Genomic DNA, 13,328 nt, shown 5'->3' with positions numbered 1-13,328 from the left:
AATTGCTTGAACAATGATAAGCAAGCATTTCTCTCTGCCGAGGAAAGGCGTTTATGCTTCTCAGCAAACACTGTTTCTATTCACCTGGGCAAAATCCTTTTTTGCGGAGCTGGGGAATGCATTTCTGGAGATCTGGGCTAATTCCCCCAGCACAAAAAGTCTCTAAGCAAACAGCAGAAAAGGTTAAAGATTATACAAAGGTGATCTCTGAGCAAATCCCCTGTGCCGAGGACGGGTCCTGGTGTCATGTGGGAAGGTCGTGGGTTGAGAAAGGGCGGGAAAACAAGCTGCACGAAGTTTGTCAGCTAAACAGATCATTTCAGTCTCCCGTGATGTCGGCCTAGCGCTCCTCACAAGCAGCAGGGAGGGATGGCAAGGCTCCAGTGCACAGACGAAAGGTTAAGATTGTCAAGCGTGCAATGCTGCAGCAGCAGTACCTGAGCATATGAGCAGAAATGGATGATTGGCGCTTGCACCTGTCCTCATTCATATGTATGAGCAGCTAGGCCAGCCTATTTATTCCTTTAATTTTTATATTCAATATATGTCTTTTCGAAGGAAGCACAGATGCACTCAATTATTTAACCAGGAGACAAACACACAGAGTGGAACCACGCTGTACAATTCTGCGTTGTATTGAAGTCTCTGTCAGGGTTGGCCTAGCACACATTGATAGCTCTGCCTGTTTGGCCTGGAGTGATATGCATACGCATGATAGCAAAGGTCACCTTTAAACCCGCTGAATTTGCTGCAATATGTGCTCATGGTAAAAATAAAAAAATAATAATAATATTCAGTGGGCTGTCTGCACATAATGTAAAATAATATGTAGGGTCGTTTTGCGTTTTAACAATCTTCAATAGGTTTGATCTGGGCTTTGGCTTCTTTAAACACGTCTATTATAAAAGATATGTTTTGGGTGGTGTAATAAATCGGCTTCTTCACATATAAGCGTTTTTGACACACTAAGCAAGTCATGTAATCTATATCTGATGTAGTCTGGACCTGCGCCTCCGATCATGCGTGCACTATGCATGTCATTTTTCGTCAGCTGTGTAAGAATTCGATTATAAACTCGAAGACCCGACACAGTCAAGTTCCATGTCCAGCTAATCCACATTAAACTGATGTTGACATAAATGCGTTTTATATATGTTTAATGTAAGCATTTAAACATGTGTGCATTGTTGCATAGTCTGTTCAATTAATAAGACAATAAGAAAACGAATCACAGAGTTGGAAATGCAAAACTCGGATATGGAGCACAGTGGAAGTCCGTGTCAATGTTGCTTTTCGGGGGACTGCAGCAGCTGGGTAGTTATTTTCAGTGCAATTTAACCACAGCTTGTTGTGGGTAACATCAAGGAGTTGCCAAAAAACTTCAGATTTAATAAAAACAATTTCTGTCATTTAGGAGATAGTTGAGAGCAAAGTCTATATAAAACAATTTAAAAAGGAATATCCAAAATACAGCACTGTCAACAATCACATGTTCATCTCAGTGGGATTGTGCAAACTGCCACAGAATTGTCCTGGAGAATCATGGGTCACTGGTACAAACATTTGGTGGCCTGCACAAATATGTGGGTGGATGTTGACCAATACACCTCTCCCCACACTGCCTTCCATGTTCTCTAGCATTTCGGTGCTGGACTGCCCATGTGGGCGGGACAAAGACTGATATGCAAATGAAGATTTCCCATCTGTGAAAGGTACAGTGAGCAAAAAGCGTGTGCTGCAAACTCTCATCTTAGAACAGGTTATCATGCCATGTTCTTTCTGGAGAGGAGCGCCTGCTACCTTTGTTTTAAATATTTGCAAGCCACTTGGGGTTGGTCACCCTGAGTTACCTGGGGACAACTAGACGTGGACTCCCTGCTCACTGTGCTCAGAGAGGCACAGCTTCACCTCACTGATGAGGCCCAACAAGGCTGAAACACGTGTATGGGGTTGCTGTTGGTACTCTTGTTCAGAGAGGAATTGCCATAGCATTTCGGTGCTGGACTGCCCATGTGGGCGGGACAAAGACTGATATGCAAATGGGGATTTCCCATCTGTGAAAGGTACAGTGAGCAAAAAGCGTGTGCTGCAAACTCTCATCTCAGAACAGGTTATCATGCCATGTTCTTTCTGGAGAGGCGCGCCTGCTACCTTTTTTTGAAATACTTTATAAATATGGCCAGAGCACATCACATTTCCACTAAACCACATCCTCAAATAACCTTAGGTATTTCAACTAGATAGAATCTTATCATTCCCATGAAGGGGATTTGCAAATTTATATTTTGCAATCAGGTGCAAAACATTTGAGTGTGCTGGGTTAACCTTCGGTCAGATCGCTACCATAAAAGTAGTATATGCCATCGCTATGTTTTGCAACACGTGTGGTGATCATGACATGCGTACAAAATATTGGTACCTGGCCCATACCTGGGGACATCAGGTAATACTTCTGTATGGGCTTTTTGCAATGGAATTTCCAAATATATTAAATTTGCAGAGATAGAAAAAGACCATCTGAATGGGGGCACATCAGATGCGCCCTTTCAGATGTCCTTTGTGGATTGGGCTGCTCCTTTTTTTGGTGCAAGTGATGAGATGTGCTTGTGAATTTAGTAACTTGCATCAAATAACTTTTCGGAACCTAGCTCTTTGCGTAATTTTTAAAAAAAACTGCTGCTTTTGTAGGATCGTGAAATCACAATCCATTGGAGCGTCTGAATAAAAGAGCAGAATAAATGTACATTGTATATACGAGCTGTCCATATATATACAAACTCCAAACTCTTATACTCATTTTATATGTATCGAAAACATGCATCAAATGCAAATATACATATAAGAGGTGTGCAAGGGCAACATTTCAAGTTGCATGCTAATAGCAGCCATGTACACTCGCTACCTCAATTCTATACATGCACACAATTTCGTACTCTCCAAGAGGCAAATCTCACTAGCCGAGGGCTAGCGGCTAGTACACATTTTGCACCCTGGTAGAGGATATGTGCATTTCATCACTTTATACCAAATATTCATAACACACTTATATGTCAATTTTCAAGATCCCATGCCTTCTTCATCCCAACTCCGTCCCCGTCCTCTTCCTGTCCCACTCCCGCCCACCCATCCTGTGATTGGCTGCTTCCTCCAGGAAGCAAATATAAACAAATGAGCACCAAGCCCAAGACGATACTTTCCATCTGCAGGCGAGTGTGAGTGGGTCCTGCCTTTCCCACTGTGCTCAGTGCCCTTGCCTGGCACAAATGGCCTCCCGCCCACCAACCTGCATTTATTTTCCTTTTCTCTATACATCTATTTCTCTAATCTCCCAATCCCTGCACTCATTTTGCATTTATTTTTCCGCTCCACTGCACGTATATGTCCATTTTCCCGATCACCATGACTCCTTCATCCCTACTCCCTCCCCTGTCCACTTCATGCTCCACTCAAACCCACATGGTCCGTGATTGCCTGATTTCTCCAGGAAGCAAATACAAACAAACGAGCACATAGCCCAAAATGCTCCTTTTCATCTGCAGGCCTGTGAGAGCGGGTCCTGCCCTTTCAGCTGTGCTTAGCACTCTTGCTTGAGGTAAGTGGCCTCCTGCCCGCCAACCAGCATTTATTTATTTTCTCGCTCCCAACAGTTATTTATTTATTTATTTTCTTGCACCCTACATCTATTTCTCTAATCTCACGATCCCTGCACTTATTTTTGTATTTATTTTCCCACTCCACCACATTTATATGTCTGTTTTCCTGATCTCCGTGCCTCCTTCATCCCAATTCCCTCCCCTGTCCTCTTCCCACCCAGCCAGCCCCTGATTGGCTGATTCCTCCATGAAGCAAATACAAACAAATGAGCACCTAGCCCAAGATGCTCCTTCCATCTGGAGGCCCGTGAGAGCGGGTTCTGCCATTTCCACTGTGCTCGGTACTCTTGCTTGGGGTAAGTGGCCTTATTTGTTTTTCCACCCCCTACATCTATTTCTGTAAACTTCTGATAGCTGCACTTATTTTTGCATTTATTTTCCCACTCCACTGCACGTACAGCATTGAATAACCTGGTTAAGAATGACAGTCTAACCATAAAACCAGCAGACAAATGAGGGGCCACAGTGATTATGGATACCGTCAACTATGATAAGATGGTAGATACTCTACTCAAAGACAGAACCAGTTATCACATTCTCCCAGGAGACCCGACACCAACCCTGAAGAGAATAATAAATATGCTAGTGGAAGAAGCAGAGGCAGAAGGTTACCTGAGCACAAAAGAAGCAGCCTTTCTACTTCTAAACACCCAAGGATACCAGCCTTTTATGCCACTCCAAAGATCCACGAAGGGATTCAACCACCACCAGGATGACCTATTGTATCTGGTTTACAGTCAATATTGGAATCTCTGTCACAATATGTGGACTACTTCATCAGAAATGAGATACCGAAAATGCAATCCTATATAAAAGATACCTCTGCTATGTTGATCCTGTTGGAAAACCTCACTTTCAATCAAGAGACAGAATGGCTGGTAACCATGGATATCAAAGCACTCTATACCAATATACCACAGGGAGCTACCCAGCTATGGTAAAACATCTCCTAGATTCATGCATAGACCTCCATCAGGTGCCATCATCCTTCATTATACAACTGGCAGAAATTGCACTTATCAATAACTTCTTCCTATGCAACGAGACCTATTACCAACAGATTTCAGGTATGGCAATGGGGCCCACGTTCGCCCTTTGCCTGGCAAATCTCTACGTAGATGCCTTTGAAAAAGACAGCATTTTCCCAGAAACCAATCCTTTTCGGACAAAGATCAGGATCTGGCGACAATACATCGATGATGTATTCATGATCTTCACAGGCACACTTGAAGAACTGAAATAATTCCATAGTTGGATCAACATGCAAAACAATCATCTGAAATTCACCATGGAACCCAGTCAACGCTCCATCAACTTCATTGACATAACCATTGGATCTGATCATGGTCAACTGAGATCCAAAGTTTACAAAAAACAAACTGACAGAAATTCTATCCTTACTTTCTCAAGTTACCACACTAAGGGACTGAGAAAAAACCTGCCATTCGGGCAATTTCTGCCTTACCGTAGACTCTGCACGAACACACAAGATTATGCGATTGAGGGCAAACATTGAAAATACAATACAGACAGAGGATATCCTGAAATAATCATCAAGACGACTTATAAAAGAGCACGAAACATACAGAGGGAAATTACCCTGCAACAGCATCCAAAACCCCCCTCACGGGCGAACATATCAGCAGTATTGAGCCATTCACCATTAGTGAACCAGATCAAGAAGGAAATCAAAGCACTTTGGCCGATTTTGAACACGGGAGAACATCATCTATCATCTGCCCGAACCATCCTTTGCACTTAAGCGAAGATCCAACATTCGAGACAAACTAGTTAAGACACTAAAAGAAAAGAACAGTAAAACTAGACAATCAACCCTATCGGACATGACTGCATTAACAGGACATGCACCCTGTGGAAACTGTTCTATGTGCCCACAAACAGAACAAAGCACCTCAATACATACAGGTCTGAAAACTCCCTGGAGGCAACGCTCTTTCACAACCTGTATCACAAGTGGGAAAATCTATCTCATTACACGTCCATGTGAACTACGTTATGTATGGATGAGCATGCGAAAAGCAAAGATCTGCATGATAGAACATACATCATGTATACGCACAAAGAACATCTTCCAAGACAGGGGGCATCTTTCAAAGCCTCCTTTTAAGGAGAGAACAAAGCTGGATATTCAGACTGGGCACAGATAAAGAAGGACTCAATGAGAAAATCCAGTGAAGTGAACTAACTGTTATGTAGAGATACGTCCATATATGCCATTTGTCGGGAAGAAAGAAGGATTTACTCTGTACTGTGATAGAGTAAGCATATCATAATGCCAAGACAAGATCTAACAAACTATTTTACTGCAGGAATGCAATATGCAAGTGAATTGACACACAATGACAAGACCTAACATGCCATTTGATTTCAGGAACATAATGTTTGAAAAAGTACATAGCAATGTTCTATGGCGAACAGTACCTTGGGTATCTCTCAGATGTGCCTCAAACAAGTGTAAATTGGAATAATCCTGATAGTTGACAGATGGGTAATGCATAGACATTTCTATCCACATTGGGGAATAGGGGAATTATTCCAACATAAGGGCGTCATTCCATCTTAAGCTCATACCATTAGTAACCCATCAACCAACATAGAGTGTAAGGCCTAGCAATAGGACAACCCCTATACTTACACCTGCTGTGACAAGGGTAACCATCAGGGTAACTACTAGCTATCTTACCCCTGAACGCTGCCATTTGATACCTGGAACCTAATGTTCGTAAAACATTGTATTACCATGTTGTATGTTGAACTGCACCTTGGGTATCTCTCAGATGTGCCCCGAACAAGTGTGAATTGGAATATCCTGATAGTTGACATATGGGGTTTGCATATACCTCTCTATCCACACTGGTGAACAGAGGAATCATCCCCAGTTTAAGTTCAAACAATTGTTTTATGCATTATCCCATTTGCCAACATAGAGTGTAAGACCAAGCAATAGGACACCCCTAAACCTACACCATCTGTGCTCAGGGTAACCACCAGCTATCCTACCCCGGAACGCTGTCCCTGCAAAATAGTCACTTGAGGACACTTCCATTGACCTTGTGCTGTATATCCACTCTGAGACAGGGCACAATTATGAACACCTATGGGGTACAGAACTAAGTTTATTTTTAGCCATATCAACACCCACGCAACGCGTAAGCTATTTCCTTAATTTTATCACAAACAACTCAGCCCAATCTAGTTTGGGAGACCAAACAAATAGGAGCAACCATTGATGTTACCTTAACATTTTTTGTAGATAACAGTAACTGTTAGTAGGTAACACTATCCAACAGAGATAGGGCATCCTATGAAGCCCAATCCAACATGGCGGCACAATCAGGACCATCTCTATGCCGAGCATAAAGAGAGACGCTCTGGCCGATCGGAACCACAGAGAGGCAGCCATTCACATGACAACTAGGATGCGAAGGAACAGAGACATAAGTTCCCTAATTTCCATACATCCAATTTGTAATTTGTTAGCATGGCGATGGTTTCTAGAACCAGACACTGATCGGGGGGTCCTCTTTATAGGAACCTCGAGTCGTGACACACGAACTGTCCGGAGTAGCAGCCCCCATTCCCGTAGCAACGCAACATACAGCAGAACTTTATGAAAGGTAGGATATTGGTGCTGATTTTTCGATTAATTTTAACAACTCAATACTACGAGATCTGACCACTAGAATTGTGCACCCATTAACACCCCCACTTTACAGGGCACTCACTAGTGTGTGCTCCCCCCCTTTCTTCACAGGAATCGCCGATTTTTGCAATAAGACAACATACCGCCAGAGCGGCGCCCACACTACTAGCCCCTTATAACAAGACAGCCTGCAAGGTAGGATATTGCCTGTTCATGTCTCACAACTATCTAGATAGACAATATGCACAACGAATCAACAGCTACATTGCTCTCCACAGAATTGCTTTCTATAGAAGAAGGAGCCTTTAGGCCTCACGTTCCTCTCTAGCAGCCTTGATGCTAAGGTCAGTATGAGAATACTCTTATCACATGCTACAGAGCCATTCATAAGCACAGGCGAATAGCATGATCACGTAAAGACCCATTGGTGACACTTTGTGTGACACACATATATAATTGTTGACTACAGTGCACCATGGCATGCCAGCATAACCAACACACGCAGGTGGCTAAGAACTATGCTTGTTGCACAGATTCACATTCCCCCTTTTTCTCCCCACTCCCCAGCCCTGCATGTCTTAGTGGTTGTACAGGAGCCCATCAGGAGCGAATCATTTTCGCGCCTTGAAACACCTGTGTATAGGCGCGTTACAAATACCATATCATATCATATCACATTTGGGGACCCCTCAACTATGAAAGTACCCTATTAACCATAGGTCGGGAAAGACATGTACCTGGTCTCTGGGTAATTTAGATACCTGAGACCCTAGGACAGAGGCTAACCCCCTGACCCATCTTTTTGGTTTCCTACACAGGAAGCAGGAGGTGTGCATCTAGAGGAGATCATGAAGATAGAATCTCCTTATTGAATTGAATTCCTCTCACACAATTACTGGTCCTGAGGAAGACAATGCCAACCATCACATCATTGAAACCGGTCGACCTTGCAAGGCATGAAGATGTCCGTGAAAGAATAACAAGGACACTCAACATAAAGAAACGTTTGTTTATTATCACATCGTGATTTTTAGTTTTCTAAGCTATGTACTGTGCCCAGCAGAGCCCAATTGCAACACTTTCATCAGAGAAAGGTCTTTAGCCTATGGCTACAATCGTGCTAGCTGGTCATTAAAACAGAGAAAACTAATCCAGGAGCTGATTATACCACAAGGACCAAGATTGAGATACAATATAATACAAACCTGAATCTCAGAAGATCAACAGCTGTTTCATACCTTACCTGACTTTTAACCAGTGTTATATGTGTAATGTATAATTGACTATGGGGAACTTATCAGCTCTGCCTCCCAAGACATCCCTGTTGAATAAACAACGGATTGCTGAACATGGACTGGGTCAGCATCAGGAGGGACAGCCTGTGTATATGAAAAAGTCAACTAACAAACAATATACAAATCGTCTTCACATTATGACTCCGACCTCGTCATCCTTAAACGCAAGTGCACGGTGGATGAGAGGAAATGGCGTGCTTCCTGTACCTCCTCTGACAAACTGGCCTGGAGCCTGCTCCAAAGGCGATACCGGCTCTCTGTCCACGCCAAGAATTGAGCCCTCATCCAAGCCTGCATCTCTGCATCATCCAACAACTTGGCCGAAGTCTTTAAATCTGCAAGGAGCTAGCCAATCCTGCTGCAGTCTTTACCTCTCCTGTCCCCTCCCAGGCCATCTACACGGTCCTGGCTTCTCATTTCATCTCTAAAACTCAGGACATCCTGTCCTCTCTCTCTTCCTCTCCTCCTCCTCCTCCCTCTACTCCCCGCTATTCCTCTGGCCCTTCCGTGGACATCTCTCCTCCCTCCTTCTCTGCCTTTCCCCTGTTCTCTCCAGACAATGTTTCTAGACAAGTCTGACCTATGAAAGTCTTGTCAAAACAGGTTCTCCCCTGTTCCTCTAAAACCATCAAGGACCACATTGACACCCTTGCTCCTGCTTTGGCTGACTTCAGCTACCACTCCTTCACCACTGGAGTCTTCCCTTCCCCACTGAAGCACTCCCCGGTGCACACTCTTCTTAAGAAATAATCAGCTGACTCTTCCTGCCCTGCTAACTACCACCCAATCTCCATCACTCCTTTCCTGGGCAAACTTCTGGAAAAGCTGGCCATCTCCCAGCTTAATCTCCCCACTGAATTGGTTGGTTGTCTCCATGACCATCGGTCTGGCTTCAGAGCTGCCATAAGCATGGAAACGCTCTCCTGAACATCCCTGAAGACCTGCTCTCCAACCTCGACTCCAATAGCCCCTGTGTCCTCATCTTACTTGATCTCTCTTCTGCCTTTGACATGGTCAACCATGCATTCCTGCTCAACCGTCTCTGTGATAACCTGGGTATCACCAATCAGGCCCTGGCTTGGCTGACCTCATTCCTCTCAGATTGACCCTCCCAGGTTCAACTTGGGTCCTTCCTCTCCTCTATCCCTATCTCTACCTGTAGTGTTCCCCAGGGGTCTAACCTCTTTCCCTGGCTGTTCAACCAATACCTGGCGCTTCTTGCCCAGGGCATTGCCGCTCTCTGCACCAACATTCAGTGCTATACGTACGACACTTAGCTCATTTTCAGGCTCCCTTCTGACACCTCTTCTCCTTCTCTCATCTCTGACTGTCTGTCCACTATCCAGGAGTAGTGTGCCGTCAATGAACTCTGCCTTAATGTCCCTCTGGCATTAGCCAGAGGGACAGAGATTCTCCTCAGCAGCACACCTGCTCCCTCTTTTCCTGTCACTCTCTGTCCGGCCTCTCTTGGCCCTCTTCCATCTGCCACCTGTGAGGCTCAAAATCTCTGGGTCATCTTCGACTCCACACTCTCCTTCTCTCCTCACATCTCTGATGTCTCTAAGAAGTCACACTACCAGCTGCACCTCCTCAGAGGTATTCTTCCTTTCCTCTCCTTCCCCCAGAAGCTCACTGTCTCCAGAGCTCTGGTTCTCTCTAGGCTGCACTACTGCAACATCCTCTTTCTAAATCTGCCTGCTTCTACTCTCGGCCCTCTGCAACTCATCCAGAACAGGACTGTGAGACTTGTCCTTGGCCTCAAGCCTGGGGATCATATTGCTCCAGGACTGAAATCTCTTCACTGTCCCACTGACTGTGAGGATTAAGTTCAAAACCCTCTGCATTGTCCACAAGGACTTCTGCAGCCTGGGACCTCAATACCTTCAACTCTCTCTTCCTAAATATCGTCCTTCCAGATCTCTTTCTTCTGCTGGGGCCTCCATCTGGAACAGTCTCCCTGCCTTCCTGAGACTTGAGGAGAACCACCTCCGATTCCGGAAGCACCTCAAGACCTTCCTCTTTGCTTCTGCTTTCTCTCCTCCTATCCCCTTCTGAACTCCTGACTGAAACAGGACTGGTCACCTGTCTACCCTCTGTTCTTGGGCCTAGGTCCCCTCCCCTGCCAGCTGCACTGCCTCCCGGGCAACCTCCGTACTTGGGGGGGGGGGCTGTTTCCGTATCAGTACAGTCCCCACAAGCTCTTGACACTTGATGTCTGCACTAACCTCTGCACTTCCCACAAGCTGGCCACACTTGTTAACTATTGTTTTTATTTATTTTATTTATTTTTTTACTGTTGATCCTATGTATTGCACTGCCCTCTACCCCTTCCCCCTGACTTTCCATTCCCTCCCCTGCACTTGCGTGATCTCAATGTCACCTGGCCTAGTAAGATTGTTGTCTTTGTCTCCCTCTGATCCCCCTCCCTTCCCTCGTCGTGCCTTGAAACACTTGTGTATAGGCACGTTATAAATGCCATATCATATCATACTCACACACTTTTGACCCTCCAAAATTCACCATAAATGAATGGATCCCCCTAGTGTTCTATGATAACATTTTAAAACCATCTATATTATTAATATTATATCAATGGGGTATATTCTGCACCGACATCCCCTGGTGCACACTTGCATTCTTATCTCTTCTTCCTTGCCCTTGGTACTGCTGATTCTGCAGTACTTCAGAAGAGGACTGGTCATACATCCTTGTGTTAACCTCCATTTCAAACCCCATTCGTGCAAAATATTCAGAATAGAAAGTAAGTTCTACACAATAATAGGTGACACAAAAGTTGGGATAGCCCAATTAGCTACTCATTCCTGGCAATTTCACTTTGTGAATATCATTTGTCGTGATTATTCTCAGATCAGGAATCAAGTGTATCATTTGCAAGAGATTGGTAGGGTATTGGAATGGGCTATTGTTGGAAGTCACTACTTCTGTAAGAAGCAAAACTTCTGGGGGTAACCAGGTAGTTTGCTGAGGGTACACAAACTTCTATTGGGACTTAAAACCAAGTCTTGTGTACAACGTTTCCATGTCACCCCCCCTCCCCCCGTGGTCCCATTGGCTTACATACGTGCGAATAGCTCCCGCAGTATATTTACTTATAGATGTAGCGGTCTGAAATTGTTCTTCATTGACCTCATTGGCAACTAAGCTTGGCATAGCTTGTGACACTTTAGTAGCGCTTTTGGTAATAATAGGGTCAACGAGTTTATTCTGATTTTTATCAATCTTTGGATGATCCAGCTGCCTTTTCACCACATACGGATTGCATCATTTATCCAAGGTTTGGTTAGATTTCGTAACATCGGTTTGCCCGTTTTACACTTATCCGATTGTGTCAGCATGTAACAATCCTTTTCCTCAATGCATTTTAGTTCTTGGTAATTTGAAGTAGCCAAAGCCTGGCAATTTGTTTTCGTTTTTTTGTTCTTCATTCCTTGTCCGGCTCTCATAGGCTCAGTATGTTTTGATACTCCCTTCTTAGTACACCTTTTGCACTGCTTAGATGGAACATTGCTAACAACTGTCTTGTCTGCGTCCATGTCTATAGAGGACCCTTCGCACTGAGGACCAGAAGAGAAGATGGTGGAGTGGCATAATCGGATAGAGATGTGACACTCCTTAGATCTTCACTGTGGTGATTGCTCATTGCCATTCCCTGGCTGTTAGCCAGGACGATGTCCACCACTCGAGCCTGGATAAACTTCATGTCCCTTTGTTCTTGCAGGAGCAAGTTACACGAAGAAAACGTGTCGTCAACCGTTGCCATCAGTGGCAACCATTTGGAGGCACTCAGTTCACGCCCATCAACATTAGCCAAAACATTGCCACCGGGAGGGTTTGAAAATTCACTGAAGAAGGAATCTTCAGATGTGGATGAAACTAGTTCCTCCAAATCGGGAGTTGATGATACATGTGTTTCCATTCTCTCACCTTGTGTGTACTCTTCATGTGATTAAGTGTTACAGGAATCCTACGTTGTAGTGTACTCTTCATGTGATTAAGTGTTACAAGAATCCTACGTTGTAGATTCAAGCATAATTTTGGCAGAAAATTGTTGTTATCTAAGCTTGTAGAGGGCAAAGGTGAAGTAGATGCCTCATGTGCCACTATGATTGTGGGTTGGCTTTTTGTATGTTTACTACATATTGGTTGGTAGAACATAATGACTATAGACATGCATGCCATTTCCCCATCAATATCAGCCTCCCCATTCACAGTAGTTACTATCACCAATCAGAGGGGCTGTGATCGCAGGGCACTTCTGATCCGCGCCAGTCTAGATTTTTTCTTCATCGTAATTCCGGACTGGCCTACCGATCCTGGTTTTGGCTTCCGCAACCGCCTCCCAGAAGGCCCCTGGGCTGCTGGCACCAGAGTTCTCCCCCAGCAGAGCGTTGTCGGCAAGCCCCTCCTCTTTGCCCGCCCAGTCAGAGTCAAAGGCAGCCGGGGTTTGCTCTGCATTTTTTTCCAGCCGCAAATCATACTAGGAAAGGCGATCGCAGCACCATGCACTTTGTGTGAAATATAGGGGGTTCAATGTTATGCTGAGGTGATCAGAGCAATGCCACGGTCATGTAATGGACTTACCAATGTTCAGCAAAAGTAGGTCAACGTGTAGTTGAATCCTCCTCCACCAATAGAATGCAAAAACAGACTGCAGTAAGAGAGTGTGACTGCCTTGATTTCCACTCAGAACCACGC

This window comes from Ambystoma mexicanum, chromosome 10 (assembly GCF_040938575.1).
Source record: "Ambystoma mexicanum isolate Mex_15411 chromosome 10, UKY_AmexF1_1, whole genome shotgun sequence".
NCBI lineage: Eukaryota > Metazoa > Chordata > Amphibia > Caudata > Ambystomatidae > Ambystoma > Ambystoma mexicanum.
Note: the sequence above shows the minus strand (reverse complement) of the source record.